We start from the raw sequence: 26,293 nt of genomic DNA on the forward strand, positions 1-26,293 counted from the left end.
CACTTCTGCAATTTAACTAATGTATTATCTCTTTTTGTCTGTACAAGCCAACAAACAGGCTGATCTGATAGTGTGGTGGGAGTGATGATCCAAGTTCAAGATTTACGCTCAGCTCGGTGCTCTAAAGCTTAGTGTATTCACAGTGTGGCAGAGGGGCAGGCTGTGTGGAGGGGGAGAGAAGAACTTCGGTCATGCTAAAGGAGCAAGAAACTGGTTCATATTCTTGGCACACGAGCCTTAGAAGAGTGTTACCATAGTGTAGCTGGATGAAAAGACCATGAATTGCCAAATAATTATAATACCAAGCTAATAAGGCCTGAACTCTGAAGATAGCTCTTAAATGACAAAATGAAGTGCGTGTTACTTCATGGGTAGCAACAGATTGAGCTTTACACTCAGCTTTACACTGAGTTCAGCAAAGAGATATAATTGTTATTGTCTAGAATGGAGCAGTGCTCTTAAAGTTAAGTGGTCAAATCACCAAGCCAAGACTTCATCTCTAAAGTATTCAGTTTCATAACACTTACTATTTCCAATCAGCTAGACAGAATAATAGCATGGGATAGCCTCATCTGAGTACAATGGCCAAGCGCTGTTAGCTTTGGCCCTATCAGTATTTCAAAACAAAAGATATCAAGCGAATCAAAGCAGGTTGTTTTGGTCTCTGAAATTCTCTCTCTCTTAATTTTGTTGTTTGCTGAACAAAATATAAAATTGCGAATAGCTTTTGTACTTACTTTTTGTTTCAGATGAACTGGAGAGGGCTTTTATATCTCCACATAACAGCAAGCAGTTGTTCTATGGAAGATGCAAGAACCAAAAAAAAAGGAAAAGAAAAGAAAATCAGGTAGAGTAAGCATAAAAGTACTGTTTAATCCCTTCCATGTCATTAAGGCAAGACTTTTACTGAGGAGAAGTAAATGCTATAATAAAGAGAATTAATTTCAGATTTTTTCATCAAGGGACATAGTGGGTAGTGGTGGGTACCAGATTTGTATTCTTTCTTCCCTCTCGCTGGGAATTTAAAGAAATTGAGACAGGTTTTACATGCTTTCAGACAGTATCGTGAATATAGCATCTGTTCAGTGGATCCATAGATAGATCTTATATCTCAGTAATACAGGAAAGTGCATCTCTATAATAATCGGTAATGTGAATTATTCTAACTTTCAAAGGGAAGCATTTCAGCATCAGTGGAAAATGTCAAAACCATTCATCTTGACATTTTCCAAAATAAATTTTTCCTGAACTTTTTTGTTTCATGGACATTTTCAATATTTTACATCTCAGTACTCTTTTGGGACGAAAAGAAATGTTGAAATATTAGGAAGGAAATTCCATTCTTTGAACGTCTTCACTGAGCTTGATCACAGCAATAGGCAATTCCAACTTTATCCTTAGAATTGTAAGTATTGTTAGTGGGAGTAACATCATCAGTATTGTCAGCTCTGGGAGCTTTGGTTCCTCTCAGCTAACTACCAATTACTAAATAGCCATACATACTCTCATTCAGAATTTTATACTGCAGAATAAGGGTCTACAGCAGAGCTTTTCTTCTTCTTCTTTTTTAATATCTTGGGCTCCTTTTTGAGGTTGATAGAACGGTTTTGTTTCAACGTTCTGAGCAATCTGTACAGTAACTGGCATTTCATGAGAGCAGCAAGGTAAAATAAGCTAGTCTTACTAACATGTATCAGAACTGTATCTATGTGGGATGTGTATTTCAAAGAAGAGGGAGCTTGGAAAGTGCTTTATGTTTGAAGGTTGGTAACTAATCATAGTTAGAGAAGGGTATGGGACTAGCTAACATACATCTGTGGAGATGTTACTTTACATTTAAGAAGGGGATCCATTCTTTGAAAAATGACTTCTTTTTCCTTTTCCTCTTTAATTTCATTTCATGAAGGAGAGTCTATTAGACAAGATGGAACAAATATATGATGCAAATTTTATGATTACTATTACCACTTTCTGTCTTGATATTTCAGTAAAATGCATTGCCTGTTAGTGCTGGAAACTGGTTTATCCATGACCTCTAATACTTTAGAGTCAATACGCCTAATCTCTGGTTTTTCTACTGTCCAGCTCTGCAGGATAGAGCAGCTGAGGGGAACTTGCATTGAAAAAGAAGCCTAGAGGATCTCTCCCATTCTTCAATGCTGAGTCTTCCTGAGAGGAAATCTCAATACTTAGTTGGCATGAGAGTCCAGTAACTTTACAATGGAGTCACCTTACCATGTTTGACAGTTAACGTCCAAGAGCTCCAGACACGCTACCTCTAGTGGAGTAGCACACTTTGCTCTTCTTAGTCTGCTACGCAGTCAGTTAAGATCTGATCTAAAGTTTCACTGAGCAATTAGGAAACTGTATTAAGCATACCAATTAACCGAGATGATCCCCATGATATTTTGTAGCATATAAATAGCCAGTACAGTACTCTCTTAGCCGATCAGAAGAGCTAAAGCTATTGCCTGAGGTCTCCTCACAACCTTCTCCCATGCATTCATGTATCTACGTTCAGCCTCCATCCCAAATGCTCCCATTCTATTCTGTTTGCTCGTTTTAGTCTATACTTACTGCTGCCAAGCCTAGTTTACTTACCTGTTGTTCAGGGTCGCCACATTAATCTTCAGTTGACCATAATGTAACAAAAAAACAAAAAAATCCTTATGAAAAGTTACTGTCTTGACTCACCTCCACTGTCAAGCCTGCTTGCTTTTGCCCCTTACAAGTTATGAGGGGCAGTTGCCTGTATCGGTCTCCAGCTAAGGAAAATTACTAGTCAATCTTAGAATACATTCAACCCCTCAGGAAAGCCAGCATAAAACCTTGTAAACTTAAGGAAGCATCATGGGGATTTAAAGCAAGGCATTCTAACCTTAACAATGACACCATATCAGAGGCAACAAGCAAACTATAACCAAAAAGAATAATAGAAGATAATTTCCTCCCTAAGGACTGGAATAATGTTTGCAGGGCTAACTATCTATAAACTTCCCTAAGGGGATGAGAGAGAGCAGCATGGTACCTAGCAACATTCAAACTGGCTGAGCAGTGGGGTGCAACACCAAGCCCTGCTGCTCTTAATGTTCGTGAGCAACTCTGAAGAGCCAGAAGAAGGAACCTAGGCAACAGCAAGCTCAGGCGGAAAAAACAGGAGATGTAGCTGTGTGAATCAGGTAAAGCAATAAGCAGGGCTCTGCTTTGGGGGCCCTTGGAGCGTGTGTGTAGGGGATTTCATAGGTGGAATTATTTATTTTTTATGACATTGAGAAAAAATGTATCTCATTTAATGTGATAAACAGAAAGCAGTCATTTTATGTTAATTTAGGAATTTGTAACAGTGTAATGACTGATACACAAAAAATGACAGATAATGTGACAGTAATTTCTCTAGAACATGTTTCTTCACGTCTCTTGTAGAAATAAGGGGTAAGGAAAATATTTTTCACGTTTAAAGTATCATATTTTCTTAGAACACTGATTATGATCTGAGAACAGAAAAGACAAAAAGATTTGGCATGCTGCAGTAGATTTTATCAGTCTAAAAGAAGAGACAGTCTAAGAAGCTAAAGAGCAAAGGAAACAGAATAGAGCTGCTCTACGTGCAACAAGAACTACAGCATGTTTTGTAGGAACATGATTTGGAAGTTATTATAGTGTCACTGACATTTTCATTATAGACGCCTGTTTCCAGTGCTTCATAACTCAGCGACAGGCATTTGCTCCAGGCTAAAGCAGTAGAAGAGGTCTCAGCCTGGCAGAAAAATGTGTTGGTGGGTGTGCTTGTATGTGTGCAAAATGCAAAAAAGGAAAGAAGGAAGCGCCAAGAATACAAACGGATTTGGAAAGTTTCTTTATAAGGTGCCTTTTTTTCTTACTTAGCTAAATGGTCACCCTTATTATTTTAAGAAGTGGTTGGATGGCTTTGCAGATTCATTATGATGGTTCTACTTTATTTGCACTATAGTGACTAAGGCATTCAGACAAGATGGGCCACTGTGACAGGATATAACAGATGGTGATGCCATATATAGGATATATCTGCATTTGTAGTTTTCCTCCATTTTGACTTCTAGACTCCTCATATATTTTGCATTGTCTTGCAGATGCCCCTAAAAACTTCATGTTTGTGTATTACATTACATTATTTATAAACTTGCTTTTCTTAGTCGCTTCTCACAGATCACATTGGAAAAAACTGTGGGGACCCAGAGACCCCTAAACCACAAGATGGAAGGTATAAACGCTAAGTGACTCTGACTGTGAGGTAGAGAGAAATCTGTGATGTGTACAGAATATTTGAACCAGCTTTAAAATAGTAGTAATCTATTTAGAACAGAACAGAAATTAGGATGGGCTATTTTACCCCACTGAAAAGGGCAAAGGGGGAAAAGAGTTCCGGTTTGTAAGTCACGTCACCCGCATGTGGAGCTTCTGAAAGTTTCTCATTCTGGAGTGCACCACGATGATTTGACTTACTGGTTGCTGTCCGCTGCCATTAGAACAAGTAAGTTTTAAACTTTGTTTAGTACTCTACATTGTCTCTTTTTTAATGACTAATTGCAGAGCCTGAAATTCAGGCTCTACTGAAGTCAGTGAAACTATTAAGCTATTGGCAGATTTGTCCAGTGATGGCTCTAGAGCATCTATCTGGTTGATCTGCATGCACACAGTAAGTCCAGCCTACAAATGTGCGTGAGATTTAGTGCATGCTTTCAGGATAACATAGTGTATGTGCTAGAACAGCAACTGTCATGTGCAAAGGAGCAATATTCTCTGCTACCTCAATATTGGACAAGGCAGTTGAACTACTGTTTTAAGTGAGCTGTCAGATGTCCAGATAAATGATTCAATGGGAGGAAGAAAGAAAAAAAAAAAAGCTTGGGAAAAATATGCCTAACGTAATTCTAATTCTGGCTAAACTTATGCTATTGAAAGCTTACATCCCTGTAGGGATGGGAACATGTGTATTCATTCTCTAACCTCTTACAATCAATTTTGGCTGCTACCCTTCTTAAGATGGAAAGAAGAAAGTGTCTTATGACATAATAAAAGAAAATCAATGATTATATATAGAACTCATTTATGGGCTGAAAATCATATTAGTAACCTGAATTCATGGACTTAATATTAGGAAAAAATACACAAAGGAGAATGACAGTGCAGTTAGTTGCAGACAATGTGCTATAATGTTTTCCAAGGGCTAATATCTGTCTGAGTAGAGCATTACCAATGTTTCACCCTGAATACTTTTCACACAAACAAGGAGTATTCACCAGAATAATATTTTATAAAGGATCATACACTAGCAAATAGAAAACATATGAATACCTTACAAGAACACAGGGAGATTTGCACCTGTTTAATTAGTTCATCCAGTTTTACATGGTACAACTGAATCTTACAGTTAGTCAGCTGGTAATGGATCTAGCCAGCAAACTAAGTGCATCCAAACCTTAACAGTGTTTTTGCAGCGAAGAAGGTAATTTTCTTCCTAATTCTTCTACATGTTTCTGAGCATTTGGGAAGAAAATGAAAGGATGGAAAGATGAGTTTAAATAAACTTTTGAAAATTATTCAGGCTTAAGTATTTTTAATCAAGGAAAGATAGTGAGTTACAGAATCAACGTGTTCCCCTATACTTTGGACTCTGAAAACAGGCCCTTCTTGCCCTTCTTCTTAAACTGGACACGCAAATAAGGCAGAATTGTAAGTAAGATTAAATGTCTGGAGGCAATTTTGTTTATAAACTGATATATTTCCAGGCATAATTCTTGTAGATGGGCTGTGACTATCACCATCTATTTCCAAAGAGAAGGATCAAAAATGCCTCTGTCATTTTTTGAACTAAGCTGGGTAAGGAGGGAGATGACTTGGTCCACTCAGTGCTGACAGTCTTCACTCCCTCTCACCAGCGCTTCAGGTTTGTCTCATTGCAATGGGAGTCAGAGTTCCAGGTTTGTCAGGTTACACCAATTATTTTTTTTACTTTCTCAGCCTGTCCCTTGGCTATCAGATCAAAGTGCTCCTACAAGCTGCAGTTCTGACAGCAGTTTAAACAGCAGACTGACCCGGGAAGTGAGAGAGGCAGTCTTTCAGGTGGGTAAAGTCTAAGTCAATTCACTGTTATTAACAGCTGTAATAGCACTAGCTGATATGACTCCCAGATGCATTTTGGGGAAGACACAACTGTGTTGCTTGGGCTGGCTGCAAATTTGCAGCCTAAGAGAGAAAGAGAGAAAAAGGACAAAAAAAGAAAAAAAAAAGAAAAAAAAAAGAAAGAGAAGGAAGTAACACAGGAAAGAAGGAAGGAATGGAGAAGGCAGAAGGAGGGAAGGAAGAAAGTAAGCTTGTTACCAGCTCAGGATTTTTCACTTCGCAGTTTTTTCCCCCTCTCCTTGCTGCTCTCTTTAATCTCATTCTTTCTGATTTTTCAATTTCTCCCCTAAATGAACTCCTTGTCCATGTACACACAAGTCCTGAATCACAAAATAAGAGCTCTTCTAATTGACATCAAAAGCAGTTAGCTTAATCCGACTTTAAATGGCTCCAGCTTTTTCTGTAGAAAACCTATGCCATCCTATTTTGGTCAAGATCAAAATATAACTAGTTTTTCCATTGGAATTATCACTCAGAATTGGTGCTGCAGGAGAATCTGTAATCTGGACATGTGAAGAGGGCAGAAGATATTAGCACTGCTTTCTCTGTGCTCTGCTATTCAGAGAGATGATACAGGCAGCCACAATCAAAGCATATAGGAAGTATTAGCTGAATGTAATGTCCCACAGCAGGTGCATCTATAATGCAAGGCAATGTTTAATCAGTATGGCAACATATCACGAGCCATTAAATCAGTATTTCTGCAGCAACAGAATTTTTAACGAGAGGTGATTTCCTAAATTGTTATATGCCATTATATAGCAATTTTGGGTAGCAAAGAACTGAGCATGATGACTTTGCTAAAATGTTTTAAATTCTGATGGAATCCTGGAGGCAGCCTAGCTTGCCTCATCTGAAGCAGCTTTTTGGACTCAGAGATTCAGATACAGAATGCAACTAGTGCATGAAAGTCACAGTGAACATCTCTAATCAGCCACAGTTTGTAATTAGGCAAGCAACTAATCGCATAGGTATCTTTGTGTTGTTTCTCTCCATTGGCCTGTAAGCCTCGGTGGAAGCTTGTTGTATTTATTGGGTAGTAAATCAACATTAACGTGCTCCAAGCAACAACATGTTTTCTAATTCTCTATTACAATTTCAAAGCAAATGCCTTTTCAAGTAATACAATTCCCTGCTACACTCCTATGGCAATGGGGCTGACTTGCAAACTGAATGCTAAAAGAAAATGCTCTCTGACTGGCAGTGAACGCTTTTTTTTTTCCCCCTCCATCTCCTCACTAGTTAGAAATAACAGTGAAAGTATGCTGTGCTTCAAGAGTGAATGGTGGGCATTTTGTCAATAACCAAAATACTTGCTATAAGGAACTGAAGATGGCTAAGTGACAATGACAGCACACTTGACTTGCGCATAAATACTTTAAATTGATGTGGAGCTATCAAGAAAGGTTTTGACAGTTTTGAGGGGGGTCAGAGAAGAGCTGTGTGCATGATTAAAGGATTGCAACACATATCATATACTGAAAGACTCCAGTAGGTCCATTTATTTAGTTTATCAAGAAGACCAAGAGTGACTTGATCACAGTTCACTTGTTACAGTGAACATGTAAGAGGAAACACATTTTGAAACAGGCTCTTCAGTTTAGCAGCCAACAAGCACCAGCGAATGGAAGCTCGCAAATTCACACTAATTCTGAAGCAGGGTTTGAGCTGGCATGGTTGAATATGGAAAGAATGCATGAAAGTCTAGCAAAATATCTTTGCTTCTGAAGTAAACAGTGTCAGGTTAAAATAAGGTGGAATTAGCTAATAAGGAGTACAGCTAACCACTGGAACAACTATAATGCATTCTCCACCCTCGAAAAGATGCCATGTGTTTCTACAGTATAAGCACTATTTCAAAACAAAACTTAATTCAAGGAGAAGCTTATTGTTTGTAATATAGAGAAGTTCAGATTAACTGATCACAGCACTCCTTTGTGGCCTTACAATGAAGCTGTGAATTTAGCACTGCGCTCTTGTTATCCTTTTCTCTTGTTCTATACTGTTTTCTCTGCTAAGTGCAATGCACTTTTTGTTCTCTTGATTCAAATTAGCTCCTGAGCATGAAAAGACTGTAAGCAAGTGAACATGCGATTTAATTGACTTCAGTTTATCCATGCAGGATTAGGTGCATCCTCTTTAAGACAGGAACAACATTTTCCTAAGACTTTCTGCAGCATCTAATACACTGAAGCATGTATCCTCAGTGCGTCACTTGGATGCTACCATAGTATAAACTGATGAAAAATAATAGTTTTTTTAAAAAAACTGAAAGATTTATAATGGATGATTTAGAACTACCTTTTGCCTTAAAGCATCTAGCTGAAATTAAAAATGGAGTGACAGATTCCTGTCATAATAAAAGGAGACAGGCTTACTTCAAATAATTTAAATCTCTTAAATAGGTGTTCAGATGCTTTTTTTTTGAAAATATCGTCTTTTAAAATGGCCATGTTAATAAGCAAGTAATGAGCAACAGTGATACAGGAATTCGATGGGGCTGCAAAGATGAACAAGAACAAAGGTGATGAATGAGAGTCATGGGTGGGCTAGAAAATGAGAAGAGGGAGTGAATCCCTCTTCCCACAGAAGAAACAGAGAAAGGCTGCACTAATTCTGTTTTTCTATATTTATGCTCAGTAAGAAAGGTCAAATCAAAGTCCTCTAAAAGTAATTCTAAATATAAAGAAAGAGAAGCACATTGGGGAAAAGTTTCAATACTTAAAACAGTAAGCCTGGATCTTAATTAAAATACTTCTAACAGTGTTTAGAAGACTGAGAAGTGATATCTGGGTCTGTATTTTCTTACTCTTAAGATGGCAGAGAAAAAAACCCTCTTCAGTCCTTTTCAGGGCTGTCTGACAAAAAAAACCCACTTCTTTTCTTTTGTTATGTTAGATGCAAGAGTCAAAAGTAGGACTGAAGAGTTGGCGAAACGAAATAACACACATGGAGATAGACAGAACAATCCTGAAAAGAAAAGAAAACAATGAAGACACGGAAAAGTAGAAGAGTTACCATAAAAAATTCCTATCGGTATCACAAATGATTCATGAATGCTAGTGAACAAAACTGTTTTGATGGTCAAAGTAACTGCTCTATAACAAAAGGGTACTGCATTTATGCCTTAAAGATATTAATGCAAAGCCTATCACATTTCTCTCAAAATTCAGAGAAATATATTTCCAATAGGCATTAAACATATCTTTGTGTCAGCTTCACCAAGTTTGTACTTGGTTTGTACTCCTTTTCCTAGAAATGTAAAATATGTCCCATTTTTAAATATCTGTTTTCCTCGCATATCTGTCATGGTGTGCATGAAGTCTGGCAGAGAACAAAAAGGGAATAGTAGCTGGCTGTGAAATATCTACCAGACAGAAAAGGAACCCTCTTTTTTAAAGTTGCTTTCTGTTTGGTGGAGAGGACAAGTCAGCTAATGCCATTTTCTTAGTAAATGCTTCTTCTATTCCACTGCTGTGTCTTGAAGTGGCAGAAGGGCCAGGTGAGTGATATGCCAGGTGACATGATGACTAATCTGAAAATACCGTATTATTTTTTTGGAGGGGAGAGGTGATGTTTACAGAACCTTCTCTCTCACGTGGAAAGGATAAGGAGTATGTGGGAAAGTGCAGGGAAACTTTATTCAGCTGCATTTTCTCTTGATCACCAATTGCTTCAAGGATGCGTTGCCAAACCAGTACCGGCCAAGTCTGGGGCAGTAAGCTGGTCAAGACTTGGCAGAAAGATAGGAGAATTTCTGTCCAAAGCCGTGGCAGGAGAGCGAAAATGGGACTCCTAAGGATAAGAGGAGTAACGATAGCACGTTGCTAAACACGGATTTCAATAGGCAGTTTGGGAACCAGCTCTGATTTCTGCTGGACTGAACACCTACCAATGCAGACCTAATCTGGTTTAAATTAAAGCATTACTTTTTTCCATTGTGCATAATGGAGCAGTCCCGTGAGCTGTCTAGCCCTGAGCCCCCTCTTCGATTTGCTAAGAAAATGCATATTTTGAGTAGTGTGAGGAAGTATGGGATATGTGGTCCACTAATGCTGGACCTCCTGTTTTCTGTATTTTTTTCTGAGAATAGAAAGTTCTCATGAAGTGTTATGCATGTGCAATCTTAAATTAGTCTCATACTTTGGAATTATGTGAGAAAAAAAATCTTTTCATTTTGTAGTGATGATGCATTTTAAACAAAATTACTCAGACTTCCTGCTCATTAATTATTATTTTTCTCAAGAGTACCCATATGAAGTATTCAGAAAAAAACCCTACTTTTACATTTTGCTAACCCTTTACTAACTCCCTGGCAATGAAAATCTTGATTTCTTCTTTTTAAGTAAAAGCCATATAATGAGGAGAAAGTCAAGTAATTCTGATCTTACTCAAAGATTTCTCAGTTTCTTGTTGTTATGCTAAAATTCCAAAGAATACTGCTGAAGAGAAACAGTGCTTTTTAATTTTTCTATTTACCTTCTTTCAAACTTTTTCCTCCTGTTCTTCCAGCTTAAAATTTAGAGTTAGCTTAGAAAAAGGAAATGTGATATTGGACAGGATTTGATTTTCCATTGCTTCATTTTCTTACGTGCGTTTAAAGGGAATTTATTGGACCCGAAAGGCCATGTATTTTGTACCTCTTTTTGTAGTAAGCTACTTTATACATATATTTTCACGCATGGAAAAAATGTACATTTATAATTCATCCATGTAAATATGCTGCATATAAACCTAAGCTCAATAGAATAGACCAAATTTTTTTATGAATCCTTTATATTCAAAATGTCTCAGTAATACAGTAATGAGTCACACAGTGGTAGTGTAAAACACTATAGGAATATGGAGTGGCTATTATTTCCAAAATGTTTCACATATAGTCTCTGAAAAACAGGCCTGTTTGACTGAAGAGGGATATTTTGGCCAGGAAAATAAAGTATTTTGGGATAGGCAGGATTATTCATCTTTTTTTTTTTTTTTAAGGCAACCAGAAGTCAGCTATACTATAGCTTCTTACTAAGCTACGAAATCTTCACCAGAAAGTCTTGTCACTTATCAAAACTCGAATTTTCGGTGCTGCACTCAGTACATCTCATCCTACCAATGTAACAGACCGTGCCAACGCCTGTAACATACCCTACACCCCACTTGAAATGCTCGCTGATGCATTCAGGATCTCTTCTGAAGGGCTTGGGGGAAATAACAGGAGAAGCTTCAGAGCCCAGCGCTGCAAATGATCTCCAGGCTTTCGGGAAGTGGTGTAGGACTCAGCAGTGTTTTTCTGAACTATCCTAGTACCGTTCAGAAGAGCTATTGGCCATATTGGTTGGTTTTAATAGTGAAAATGGAAGAGAATCAACCCCGAGAGGTCAAACTAAGTTTTGCTATTTATACTTTTGCTATTTATCAGGAGAATATGAGTTAGAGGTCTAGTTTGCATTTTACCCAGACAGGACAGTGTAGTTCTGTGTAGGTATGAGGCCAGTTTTGGTACTGGCTGTTCTGAAAAGACACCAGAAAATAGAGAAAGCAGTAATATTTACAAGCACTAAAGAACAGATGTTAAACCAGCACAATGTGGAGCACGTGACTGTATGTTGCTAATGCATGCGCAGGTGAAGATGAGTGAGGGTAAAAAAATGACACGTGTTAGCATGGTTCTTTGAAGTAACTTTTCCACCAGGTGGTATTTGCAAACCTGATATGATGAGCTTTCTCTGTCATGCTGACGAGTGACAGGGTCAGTTAGTCGGTTTTGCTTATCAGTGTCTGCTTAAATTTCAGTAATAAAGGGACGTATCTTTCTGGATTTGTAATGCATAGACATAAAAAATCCCAGTAGTAATTTTCACGTCACTGTTTAAGAAGGGCATGTATCTTACAGTCACCAAAAAGGAGCTCTGAATTCTAAACACAGGTAATAAAAAGCTACCCTATAAGCCATTCAATTGTTTAATTTTCATAAACATAATTCAGTTCTATATTGATAGAAGCTAAAAATAATAGAAACAGTCTTCTCTCAAGTAGGCTTAAAAATGCTTTAAAACTTATCTTTATTTCTTTTATAGAGACAAGAGGAGGTAAAGGACAGAGAGACTCAAGGAAGCTCTTCCAAAAGGGTATGCAGCAGACCTGTGATGGAAGTACAAAAGAGAACCATCAACTTTGGACCCAAAAGTGCTGTTCCACCAATCACCTGAAAAGGCTTCCCCAAGGAAAGGTTAGGAAAAAAAAATCTGATTTTTAAATCAGCTTTAACCAACCCTTTAAGAATTGTGCACACAATATGTGCAAAATGCACCGTGTGTTCAAACTAATATGAGCATTTGCAAGCTTTTAATAGACCTTACTTGAAACTAGATTCTGCATGTGCAAATGTGGAGTTTGCACATACAAAATTTCAGTCACAGTAATTTTTAGAAAGTTAAGGACTTGAGGGACTAATTTATATACTTAGAGCTGCTTTGTATAAAGCCTATGAAAAGTGGTTATACTGTCTTGCAGTTGGTACGGGAACAAAGAGAGAAATAACTTAATATTCATAAAACAAAATGTTTGCATTGTAAGACCCCCTAAAACAAACATTTCACTGACATCTGCTGAACAGATGATAATATAAATGGTACTCTTGTGCTTTTCATTAGTAGTAGTCTTGTGCTTTCTATAAAGTGAGATGCAAGGGAGCTATTCATGATTTCAAAAAAGTGCAAAAGAGAAGAAATATGCAAGCTGAAAGAAGAGCGTCCTTATTAAAGAGTTTGGAGGACCCTGTAGATGAAACAAGATGTAAAGCTTCTGTGCTTGCTAAGATACCGCTTATAATTTTGCTTGTTCCAGCATTAGTATTACATGCCTGTAGGACAGGCTCAAAATGAACTGCATTGGTTAAAATAAAAGGCAAAAGTGGACTTTGTTTGCTGCAAAGGAATAATAGTGTTATAGAGAAAAGATGCCTCGATAAATAAGAACAATTTATTTGCACTGACGCTTTGGTTCTTCATCTGATTATGAAAAGAAAAGATACTGATTTCAAAATGAAATACTTCTATCTCTATATCTATGGCAATATAAATCATTCCCTTATGGGTGTAATAATGCTGAGCAATGATAAAGTCATACAAACACATAATGAATACAAATGAAAGGTAATAGTTAGCTAAATAATTTGTGCTACATAGATGTATGAAACACTAATTTAAAAACTCATAGCAACCAAAGGGAATATCAATGAGAAATAACCTAGAGCAAGAAAGAATCAGTTTGATGAATTGGGCTATATTAAAGATGTTCTACAGCTTTTCTTTTTTCCCTCAGCAATAGAAGAGATAGAACTTTCATGTTAAGAGAGTAATATTTTTATCCTCAAAAAAATGAAATATTAGAGTCTTTTCCTTGAGGAGGAAATTTTGCATTAAAAACTGTTGGTTCCTTTAGAGACGTTTTCAGCATAAAGCCTTTCAAACTTAGCTAAGGGAGTAAAATAAAAAAGTTCACTTTACTTGAACTGCTAGAGGAAAAAAGAGATGAAACACATCTAGACATTTCCCTCCCTTTATGTTTAGTGACACAGTAGTTTGATAGGGCTTTGCTATCCATGTAAAATAATATGTTGAGTAGTGAGTAATGTCACTTAAAAATGTAGTCAGCTTTCTTATTTGAAGTTGTCAGTGAAATTCACGATTAGCCATTGCTCCTCAGCTATGATACGAACATGCTTATATTTTATCATAATAAATATGAGAGAACAAACTGCCTGAAATCCACAGGTAGAACTTTCGCTGCGCTTGAGCATGTCTCATCAAAGTCAATAGGGTATTTCAGATATGTTCCAATGGCTTCAGGACTTGTCCTGTTGATATTAATGATTTGTGCTTTGCGTGAAAAACGAGCAAGTGTGCAGTGGTGGTGATCACCGTAGATCTAGTATTCTAGCTCTTATGAGCCTTCCTTAAAGAAGTGCCTAGAATACAACCTGATTGGAAATAGGAATGATTCTTGTCTCGTTGGAGAATTTTCATACCTGAAGCCAATGGAATTAAATAGAAACAGCCTTACTGACTTTAGAAGATTTTGAAACAATCCTTTATAATAATTGTTTTAAGGCCTAATTTAAAAAGAAAAAAAAGAAAAAAGAAATACTTGTACCAGCAGGCAACAAAGATTGCTACACATTTCAAAGCATAAACATGGAAAAGACTGAGGCATTAAATCTGAACTCCTTATATTTGAAAGCTGGGATCTACGTTTTGAAGTTATACCTCTTCACACCATGAAGTTAGTTTCAAAATAATGTGATTTTACAATTCTTTTCAGGAAAAAAATTCTTTAAATGCATTTCCTGCTCAAGCAGTCCTTATGCTTAAAAATGCCAGAGACTTGAGTGGGTCTCTGCAATAGACTTTTAAGCGCTTCAGGATTGTTTAACAATTATGATTATTTCTAAAATTAAAGAAAATGCTGCCTTCACACTTTTCAAGTTTCATACATTGCATTTCTTGTTCCTAGTATTTCTGCAGCTGAGCAAAATGTTTTGAATATTAAAAGTTTTGGGGTTTTTTTGAAGAAAGCAGAGAAAGAGTAAAAAAAAAGTAGCATTTACATTTAGTTAAATCAAGTCTATTGTGTTTTTCCTGTCGATATTACCTGTGTCATTTTTTTATTCCACGGGCTAAATGTAACTCCCTAAAACTTTTGTTTGTCAAAGTATACCTATATACATACACAAAAATTTATAGGTGCACATATTTGCACACATCTATATTTGCATATTCACAAAGTATACATGCATAGAGCATATGTGTATACTTGCAAACATATATGCATGTGAATGAAAGGTATTATCTTCTGTGAAGAGATTAACAAAAATATCTGAAAAAATGCAAAAGAACACAAAAGAATAACATTTCTATTAGATCAGGGACTACAGTTAGCTTCTACAGTTCTATGTAGAACTGTATTTTTGTGTCCCTCTGCAGTTTTACCTGTAAATATATGGTTGTGTGCATGCATATGATCATGATACATAGTATATTTAAAAGAACATTTGTGTGTCATCTGAGCTGCGGCTGGAGAGAAAGCACAGTACAATCAATGCCAATATTTTCACTGATTTCAGTGTATTTGCTTCAGGCCCTATTTTGAAGCAGGTGTGCAAATAAGGTTTTAAATAAAAGAGAATTGAAAACTAAAATCATAAAAGAGCTAATTCATGGGAAGGTGAAGTTCTCTGTCAGTTCTTATTTTATATCATCTCGTTCTCCTATTTTGTAATTATGCCGCATCATGTAGTTATGCTATTTGTTCAAATTACCCTTAAATTACAATCAAATATTATTACTGGCACTTAGTACGGTGTATGATGTATTTAATTGCCATTGTGTCAAACATAAATGATGTTGAATAATGCCACAGAATGTGTAATGTATTGAATATTTGCAGAAATGGCATTTAGAATTTGATTTGCTGGTCATTAAATTCTTTCTCTTCAGTTTGGAAAAGCAATTAGTTCAGATTATAAGCCAGTAGCTTACAAACTCTGTGTCTTAAAAATATAATGCTTTATGATTCACAGAAAGAACAGCTTCTATAAAATGAAGCTTATTTTTCTAAAGTCAAGTACTTCATGGTTATCAAACTAGACTATATGGCTTTTATAACTATCCGTTCCAAAGATCTGATTTAAATAAGAGCGAACTATGAGCACAGTATGTATGGCCACTGTGTATTCCACTTCAGGAAAAACTGGAGGAAACCATGGGCAGAAGAAGGTACGTTTCCAGTCCTAGTTACCTTTCATTACAATTCTGTTCTTAGCCCCACCCCTTTACAAAAGTCTTCTGCTGTCAATATATGCAGGTAGCTTTCTGAAATCATTATTTTCGATAGTTTCAAGAGGTACAAAGCCCTATTAGTCTGAAGAATAAGTCAAATGTCCTTTTTTGCTTTTTTTCCTCCCAATTAACATAATCCCTGTGTACACAGGTGGGGTAAGATGGTGTGATTCCATGGAAGCCAGCATTTCGTGGATTTATATTGGTTGAGGATTACTGACTCTGTTTTACCTGCCAGTAACAGAAGCTTTCTTAATTTACTTTGTTTTATTCTGCATCTTTATCCTCTGTTGGTTTTGTTTGCTTTTCTTCTTTCTCCTATTTTTTATCCAGAACATTTTTTTTTCCCTATCTTTTTCTTTTCTTTCAAATAGTCAAATACCAGACTCTACAGTGTTTTCTCTTTTAAATAGATGGTTTATTTTCAGGCTTCCTGGTAGTAAGCTCTGTGTTTTGTAAGTAGAGTCTGACTGAATGCAAATTTTCCAGCTGTGTTTATTACTTGGTAGTAGTTTGTTATGTTGTCAGTTTGCCAGCTAGCATAATGTCTGCTTGCTTTTGATATAAAGATAAAATAATTGTTTGTAAAGTGTTCAAATATATTTGCTGTTTCACACTATGGGTTTTCACAGTGAGTTTGAAAAAAAAAATCCTCCCACGTTCATACTGTATTCATAAAATACATTCAAGCAAACAAACAAAAAATGCTTAGAGTGTAAAAGATTGTTCATATTTTGTAATAATGTAAATCAGGGGAGTAAAATAAAAGTGATAATGAAGGTTATAACCATGACTTACTGCTTACTGTCAGATTAGACACATCATCAGATATAAAAAATGGATCAATTTTCTTCACAGATTCTGTTTGTTTGTTTATTTCATAGCTAATGCTAAAGTCTTCTAGGTGCAGTTCAATTTTATGTTCCTACAAGAAGAACGTAGTGAAGACTCTCCACCTTTTTGACTTCTTGATCTTCTTTTTGTGTTATTGTTGGAATATTTAGCTTTCCAGTCCCCTACATTGCTCCCTGTCTTTTTTACATTCCCAGATAGTCTCGGTCCAAAGTACCTTCAGCCACTCCTGTTACTGGCTTGCAAAGTAATTCCTCAGACTCGGTGATAAGGAGAACATCATCAGCATACCTGAGATTACGGCATCTGCTTCCCTTAATTTGAATTCCTCCATTGTAACTATCAAGATAAACGTGCATTACCGTTTCAGTATAAATCCTGAACAGATGCAGTGGCATAATGCAGCCCTGCTGAACTCCTTCCCAGATGTTAAACCTCTCTGCTGTTCCTTTTGTTGTTGCAACTGCTGCTTCCTGATGACATTAAGATTAGGGCAGCAAATGACCACATTCAAAAAATGTTAATTGGCTACAGATTTGTCTAGAAATTAAATGGCAAACTATGTTGAATACTTCTTGCAATGCACTGGTTTTCTGTTTCATCCTTTTTCTTCATATTATTTCCATAGCAATTAATCCCAACATCTGACTTCTGTATTTTAATGAGAATTTATTGAGTTTAAATATTTCATATGTTCAAGGAATTAAGGATGTAGATACCACAAGACCACTCAGTTTCACCTGCTATGTATCTCTGCTCTTGTTACCACCCAATATCTCAATTGCCTCTCAAAAGATTTTAGTTGCACAAAATATTTGTGCCATCGGAAATGATTTTGGGGGTTGAAAGACTAAGATCAGAAGAGAAAAGGGAAAGAATATATGATATGAGGATACGGTCACAGCAGCCGAGTCAGGCGCTATGCATGCTGACCTCTCTCCTACTCCCAAGAGTCGTCCATCAAAAAGTCCTTGGAAGTATGATAAAGGGTAGAGATTCCTTCCCAAACCAAATCTCACCAGCAGTATACTCCAGACTTCAGAAACAAGGCACCTTAGTGAGGCAGCAGAGAGTATCCATATAATCCATTTCAGTATTCTTGCTGCAGATTTTTCTTTCCTTAAATACGCTGTTGACCAACTGAAATCAGAAAATGTAATGATTATTAGAATCAGTATATTTCAGTATAGCTAGTCCAGTCACGCCACCTTAAAGGAAGGTGGTGAAATGTGGAGCTCCATCACCAGAAGGTCCTCCTGTGACCAATTTTTCTTTGCTTTGTCTTTACATGAATTCATCGTATATTTTGGGAAGTTTTTTGCGTATGTAATGGCCCTTACTACTTAGGTATTGCATTGAATTTTGAAACTTCTCTAGAGAAGATTTCTCTAACTTCTTTTCCAGCGGTGTAATCGTGTAATTTTGTGCTGTTGTCAGCAAGGTCTTGAAAAGCACCAAAGTACTAAATATCTTTTTTTTTTTTAACATGTTATTTTCCTCTTCTGTCATATTTTCTGTATGCTCTCTGAGATTACCATAAACCTGATGGGAGGACGCTGGACAGGACAAAATATGCAGATAGCACTCTCATGTTTTAATGTTAAGAGGGAAGATAGTTTCTCTTTTTTTCAATATGCTTTTATTCAATGTTCTTTTCCTTATATATCCAAAAATTGCATTACTCTCTTGCTAGATAATTATACAGAGCATTATACGGGATTTACCTGTACTAAGACACCTTCAGGACTGAGTCCACTTAAGCAAACTAACTAGATTACTCTGTTGCATAATCCACCCTCATTCTTCACAGTCCTACAAATATAAGTTGCCAAGGTTCCTTATTGTTACTCAATTTATAAAAATATTAAATAGATTTAGACCAAAAATTAACCTCTGGAAAGCATTGTTAGAAAACGCTCGGCTCACCGATATCTAACCCTTGGCAGTTCTCCAAATATGATGTGTTGGCTGTGAATCCATCTTGTATGTTCTCCACTGCTTTCTCATGATAAAAACTTTTAAAACCATACTTTTATGTGTTACCCTGTCAAATGCCATGGAGAAGTGCAAATACACTACAGCAATCCAATTGCTTATATTAGCAAGATTTATAAACCTGTCCAGAGAAAGATAACCAATTTGTCTGACAAGACCTGTATTCCTGGAAACTATGCTGGTTGTCATTATTATACCTTTTGTCTTTTATTCTTCAGTCATAAAGTCACTTTTCCATTATTTTGTATAGGATCACTACCAGGCTGAAGGGTTTACAGTTCCCTAAGGAGAAAGCTTTTAGATATTGAAACAACATATGAAATATTCCAATCTTTTTGGAATATGCTATTTATCTGATCTAGATTGTTTTATGCGATAAACCATATATCTGGGAATTGAGTATGACTAGTAATTTTTACAGTCCATCTGACAGAGCTGGCTTTCTCTTTAGCTGCTTTAAACATGTATATTATCCCTGTAGCTTGCACTTCACCAAAAGGCACTTTCACCAGGGCTTCTTTCTCTTTTTACCTCATCACTACCTCATAAAAATGAGAAATAATTTAAGAGTCCCAGGTTTTACTGTCTTTGTCATTTTGTTGCCATCTTCTATTCAAACGAACAAGCAGGATTAACCATTTCATTCTTTTTTTTTTTTTTTTTTTAATTTCTCATGGTTGTAGCAGTAGCAAGTAAATTTTCTACTTTGGAATCTCTTTTTCTGTCCCTTTTTCTGGAGACACATCTCCTCACAAACGCTTTAGCAAATAGGTCTGTGAGAATTAGTGGAGCCTCCTATTGGATGAATGCACAGAGAAGTTTTTCTGCTAGGAGAGCTGTTTGGTTTCTCTAGAATATTTTAGCTAAGACGCTGAAAGCTCTTTTCATCAATACAGGCATGTTTTCAAATATATATTTAAAAATCAACTATAGTAACTGGAGGTACATCAGATGACGGCAGCAGCAGCAGAGAGTACAGTAGCAGCGGCGGTCTTTGGGATTTGCCAAGCCTTAGAATTTTTCTGTGCCTGTATTTAGACTGTGATAAATAGTGGCAATTTTTATTCCCCGTACACCTGACCTGTTATTTCTGAATAACTGTTCTGCAGTTTTCAGAGGTGATGTTTGCCTGATTAGCAGTGGAGTAGGTCTAGCATTTTTGTCTCATTTAGTTTGTCTCTAGCATATTCAAACAATGTTAGGAATATCTCTATGAATATCGATAATAAAGAGAGCAAGCGTTGACAAAAGGAACTGCTGATTTTCTGAACAGGGGAAAACAGGATCGCTGTTTTTTTCAGGTTTAGGTCAGTGATCTGCCCACCATAAAGCATACTTTTCCTAATGTCATGAACAAGATATAAATAAGTGGCAGTATTTTTATACTAAACATGCTGAAACTGAAATCTCCTTTTTTTTTTTTTTTACACATGGGTAAAAAATTAGAAGAGAAGTAATCTTTTTCTTATTACTAGTAATGTTTACTGGGAAAACTTTAGGTGAAGTGAAAACAGAGGGAAAACCTCAGCTTCCGGAAGAGAGGCCTGGAGAAAATATACACAAAAAGAGTTTATATTTTAGTATGCCAGAAGATTGGTTAGGGTGTTTAGAAACTGATGCTTGTCAGGTATGCAGTACAGAAGACAATTTACAGCTAGTTCCATGCCACATACATTATTGACTGAATGTTTGATGTATATTTATTTTTGATTGTGCAACAATTGTATTTTTTATTTCTTCCAGTTTTATGCACTCCTAAGGCTGAAATTTTGTGAATGGGAGTCTATATTTTGCAGTGTATTTACTATTATTTTTGTAAATTTTTGTCTCACGCATTTGCACTCACACAGCCATATGTATGTAATTTAGTTTGGAAAATGTTCATGTGCTCCTCTCTATATTGTTCTCATACTTGCTTAGCTTAGTAAAATAGGTCACATTTAGATCTTTGCCAAGAAGTAGTCAGTTCTGAAAATAAGCTGCAGAGATGCTGTACAGATGACAGCAGCGATGGGATTGATATTTCCGTCTTTTTTTTTTTTTTTTCCATTTAATCTCAAAGTCTTCATTTACATAGCAGCATAGTACTTCCTTTTGGAATCTGCAATATTTCAGTTGCAAAAGAGTTTGTGATCGAAGTACCATGCACCTTATGAAGAGCCCGGGCATACGCTTGGGCTAGTGTCTTTCTTTACTCTTCATGGGTTCTGCAAAAAAAACCCAAACCGTAACTATTGAGGAGAATACCAGTACTTTCCCCAACCTTTCTGGAGGTCTATCAGTGTCTATAGCAAGGCTAGGAGATTGGGAAGACCAAGGGTCATCAGTAAGTCACTGTTAGACCGCTGACTGCATGGTGAATGCAGTGATAATGTACTGTGGGACTTCTGGAGTCTGGAACCCCACTGTCAAGGAAACACATGTTTCCAGTTTTATGTAGTTGCCTTGCCAAACTAAATAAGTAAAATATGGAATTCAAATCAAATCTATTAATAGCAAGTAATTAATTACCAGCTTGACTGAGCTGTATGAACAATTCCTTAAAAGCTTTGCCACCTAATGGTTTTGAAAGGAAATGTTTGGTTAGCTTTGTGGTCCCAAAGTAACAGGATATTATTAATCTCAAAACAAACTGATGCATTAAAATTCCAGCTGAATGGTTAATACAAGAGTATCAAGTCATTCCCAGTCTGAAGCTAATGCCGAGACTACATCTGCAATGCTAATGAAGGCTGTCTTTCTAAATGATTGGTGGCAAGGGCAGACATTTTTTCCCTCTGCAGAACTTTGCAGGAAACATTCCAGTATGATTCATGCCAATGACTTCAAGATAAAAAAGCTGATAATTGTGACCAGAAGCCAGCTTGATTCACACAGCTGCGTAAATAGGAGCTAATTAACGCACAATGCAAAATTTCCTGAAGCTTGAGAGTTAAGAGACTTCAAACTGTCTGTTCCCTTGGGGGGCAATAAGTTGAATATTGACTGTGTGCTGTGGGACAGAAAGCACGCTATCAACAAAGCAGTGAGGTCCGGGAGTACTGTTGCCGAAGCACAGCTATGAAGAGCGTTTCTCCTGAAAATGGCAGAGGAATTGTTATCCTGGATCAGATTAGTGGTCTGTCAAGGTCAGTAGTCTCCGTAAGAGACTGCATAATTCTGCAAGAGGTCGAGTATCCACTCTGTAAGAGAAAATCATTAGTAAGTGATTATGAATTTATTTATACCAGAGGAGAATATTTCCACTTGAGAAAATAGCTTATGCCTCAAGCTGAGTGTTTATGTCTCTTCCTTAATCCTGATTTATTCTTAATCTATAGTGTTGTAATTAAAGGATATTGAGGCTGTGGATCTGGTTCTAGGATGAGGATAATCATATTTGCACAGTTTCACTGCAAGCCCTAATTGTTAAGTTAGTTTCACTAGTAGCTGGATATTTTAAAACAAATTGAATTCGTATCTTTTAAAACTTTTAAACTGGAAAAATAATGTGTGGTCTAGGTATTTTTTATGATAGATTACTTTGAATAATGGTATTTAATCCAGATTGAATCAAAAGAAAAGCTCTACCCATGTAAAGAAAATGAAGTCAGGTAGTAATCACTTTGCATTACGATACGCAAAATAACGTTTTAAATGCAATACTTCTATTCCTAATTTGTAGTCAGAGTCTTAGGAAAGTGCCTTGAAAACACTTTGGGACTGATGTCAAATGATATTACTTGTGAAAGTTATTTTGAAATGAATGTGCATATGAAAGTTCAAATCACTTGAGCATTTCTTTCTGACACATAGAGGACTTTCTTAAGCATTTGTCTGTCTTTGAGCTACCTATTTATGAAAGGACTGAACCCACTGAATTTTACTGAAACATTTTACTTTTCTATAGGAGGCTTTAGATCAGATTGTATCTCTTCAGAATAAAATCTGCAAATTCTAAAAAAAGCACATGATATAATTGTATGGATTTTGTATTTTTTCTTTTTAGTTGATAAAAGAATTATGAATGAAAATCCCAAAGGTGGAATTCTTCAGCAAAAATTTGGCTGTTCATATTTACACTAGGAACAATCTTCCAAAAACAGGTAATGAAACAAATAAAAGCTTGAAGTCTTGCAAAATAATACATATTTCATATCACACTGGTAACTGCTACTTTCTATTAGTGACTTTACCGTAGGATCAGTGACTTTTCTGTCCTCTATTGAGTTTCTAATGCCATGAGAAAGGTACTAATGTGATAAAAGTCATATAGTGTTAGTGACTTTCTATCATGTCGGTGAAGTGAATTTTTATTGTATTAACAAAAAAAGAATTCCAAATTACCATAGCAACTGACCAAAATGATAAAAAGCACTTATAAAATCAATTGAGAACTCTATATGGTTAGTCAGTTCTGCGTGTGTGACTCTGCTCTCCTCTGCCTACATTTTTTTCTGAAGCACACATTCCTACCTTGTGTTGCAGAAGTAGGGTTGTCAGTGCCCTCTGGAATAATATCTGTGTGATTTTTTTTTTGTCAGTAGAATATATATCTTAAAGGAGTATTAGTCACGGACAAGTACGTTAATGAAGAACCCAAAAATGTGGTAAAAGTCACTGCTAGTTTAAAAAAAACCCAACAAAAATATAAAGTAGAGTGAGTGACTCAGCTATAAAAGATTATCAGTTGTCTTTCTAGATACTTTCTCTGTTTCTGTTCTTGCATGGATGGAAAGTTTTTAGTTGTGGAAAGCACAGCTGCCAGATATTACATGAAGTTTTGTTTAGTGTGTAAACAGCATATTGGTTATTTATGTGAGAAATAAGAAAAAATTTGCTTTGTAACAATTTTGAAGGTAATACACCAAATGTCATCTGTGTTCTTTGTAGAATAATTAATCAGCATCTATTGATGCATAACATTGCCAGTCGTATTGGGATCCCACTATCCAAAAAATGCAGCTGTCCAACAGAGGAAAGTTTGGTCCAAGATTTCTTCCTGCTCCAGCAACTCTTAGTGTGCAGTAAGAGTGTGATGGAAAAGTTCCGAATTGCCCACCCGTTCTGTTGTTCTGTATATCGAACTCCATTTTGAAATGAAGAATAACTGGTGATGGTGGGTATGCTCAGTGTTGGTTAACCTATCCAACAGCATTCTTTCTGTTTTTATTACACAATCTCACCTTTGTTTGCCTAGCTTAAGTCAATATAGAGTGCGTGCATGTGTCTGTATGGACCTTTGTATGTATATAGATATACAGGCAAACATATGGGTAATACATGCTGTACTAATATACATTCCTCCAAACTTTGGCTTCTAACTATTCTTCCTGTTCTGGCTGAGAACCGATTTCTATGAACTACCAGCTGGAACCCTTCTGTTGTGAAGAAAATTCCAAATTCCTGCTTCTATTCCCATGAAACAGTTTGGAAGTGTTAGGAAAAAACACCTCCTGGGTTTTCAGAAATGAATTTCCACTTGAGTAGTAAGAACCTTGCAAAGTTTGAGAGTGAGCAGTGAAATGGTGTTTTCTGATACATTCTGATATCACAGCATTTTTCTGAAAAACTGAAGTTTGCTGTGTTGAAAAAGAAATATGTTCCAGCTCATTGGATAACATTTATGAATGGGATTTTATGAATGAAAAGGAGAAGCTTGTCAAAATAATGAGCTCAGACGTCTTAATTCTCTTGGTTCTAAAGGGCTCTCCCAAGGTCGGCTCTGGAGCTCTCTGCTGGGACGCTCGCTGCTCCCTTCCAAGGACATGCTGATCCCACTTTCAGAAGTCATTCCTTTGATTGCCAGCTCCTCGTTTGTTCCGAGGCTGAAGCTTTCCCCCCAAGTGCTCTTTTTCCAGTTTATTAACAGTCTGTCTCTCACATGCGTGTTCGCACATACGTATTCCCCTCTCCGCCAGTCTCCTTTACTAACTTCTTGCTTTGCATCCCACTTCTTGAACTTTCAATCCTTTATACATTTTGTCAGATACTTCCAGTCTCTCCAGACTCTTACAGCTTTTGCTAGCCTAACAGCGTTTATAGGTTGCCTTGCATTCTCCAGCCATGCTGGCATGGCCCGTTTCTTTAGCTGGTTGCATGGTGGGTGTTGGATTTCTGAGTGAATGAGCTGTGACTACAGTTTCTTTAAGCTGTGTTCCTTTGCACTCACACTCATACACCAAGTAGTTCCGTGAGAAGTTAGAAATGTATTGCTGTAATGCATGCAAGGTATATTAAATTCTAAAATACAATTTTTCGGTGTCTTGAGACAGCCTGAATAGAATCTCATCCTATATACGACAGGTATTATGTGGTAAGTTATATTTACTAGGATGAAAGGAATAATGCCACCCAAAGCAATGGCGATGTAGTTTACAGAGATATTCAGAGGTACAGAATAGAAACAGAAATTAATACAATTCAGAATACTTTCACAGCCCAAATATATTTTCAATATATTGAAAATTACTAGTAAAGACCAATATGAGAATTTCTTTCCACACTGCATTTTAGCAACATCTCCAGCAGGTAACTGCCTTACACACAGTTAAAAAGCTAAAATGCTCAGAAGATAAAAAATGATTTTGAAGCTGAATACGGAAACTGTTTATTAACATGTAGTGATGTGATGGTTGACAGGCCAAAGGTATATAGCCTATGTCAGAAAGCAAGCAAGCCTAAGACATGGAGGAGTCCTTTATTATATTAGAACATTATAGTTATATTTAAGAACCAAAAGTGAGTTTTAATGGGTTCAGAAATCTTGATATTTTCTGAGGCCAGAAACTTGAAGACAGGTATTACTTGGATCTTCAGTGTGCTGCTTACTTGCTGATAGCAAAGTGTTGATTTGTTATTTTAATGACAATGTGTACTGCAAGAGAAATGCGTAGAAGGGCGATACAGGATTTTGGAGTGAATTATGAAGGTAATCTTTATTGTGTACAAGGTGCAACGTATTTTCTCACTGTGCCTCAGTAATGATGGTGCCATGAATTTGTAAACAAGTCCGTGATATAAACTCTTTAAAGAAGCTGATTAAGAGATAAAGGCATTTATGCAGCAATTTACCTCTTGATCTGCAAAAATCCGTTACTACTTCCAACAGAATGGAAAATGCAGAAGAAAGGTTTCTGAACAAAGAGAAGGTGGTGAACAAGACATAAAATACTTCTTTCCTGAATTTTTGAGAGCAGTTGCTCAGCAACAGAACACAATTTGATCTGTTTGTGATACATTCTCTTGTAATGTGTATGTGCCTTATAATGTCTTATTTCTTACAGTTTTTGTAAAAATAGATATTGAACCCTGTCTTAAATGCATAGAGGAGACAGATCTCTGAAGGAAAAGAAGAGCGTGCTGCAATTGCTGTATCAATCTGGAAAGCAATATATTGCTATCTCATGGGAAGGCACCCAGGTGGGGGTAAAACCTTCCATGTCTTGGACCAGATGAAGCATTTCACAAGCATG

Source organism: Struthio camelus, chromosome Z (genome assembly GCF_040807025.1).
Source record: "Struthio camelus isolate bStrCam1 chromosome Z, bStrCam1.hap1, whole genome shotgun sequence".
NCBI classification, from domain to species: Eukaryota; Metazoa; Chordata; class Aves; order Struthioniformes; family Struthionidae; genus Struthio; species Struthio camelus.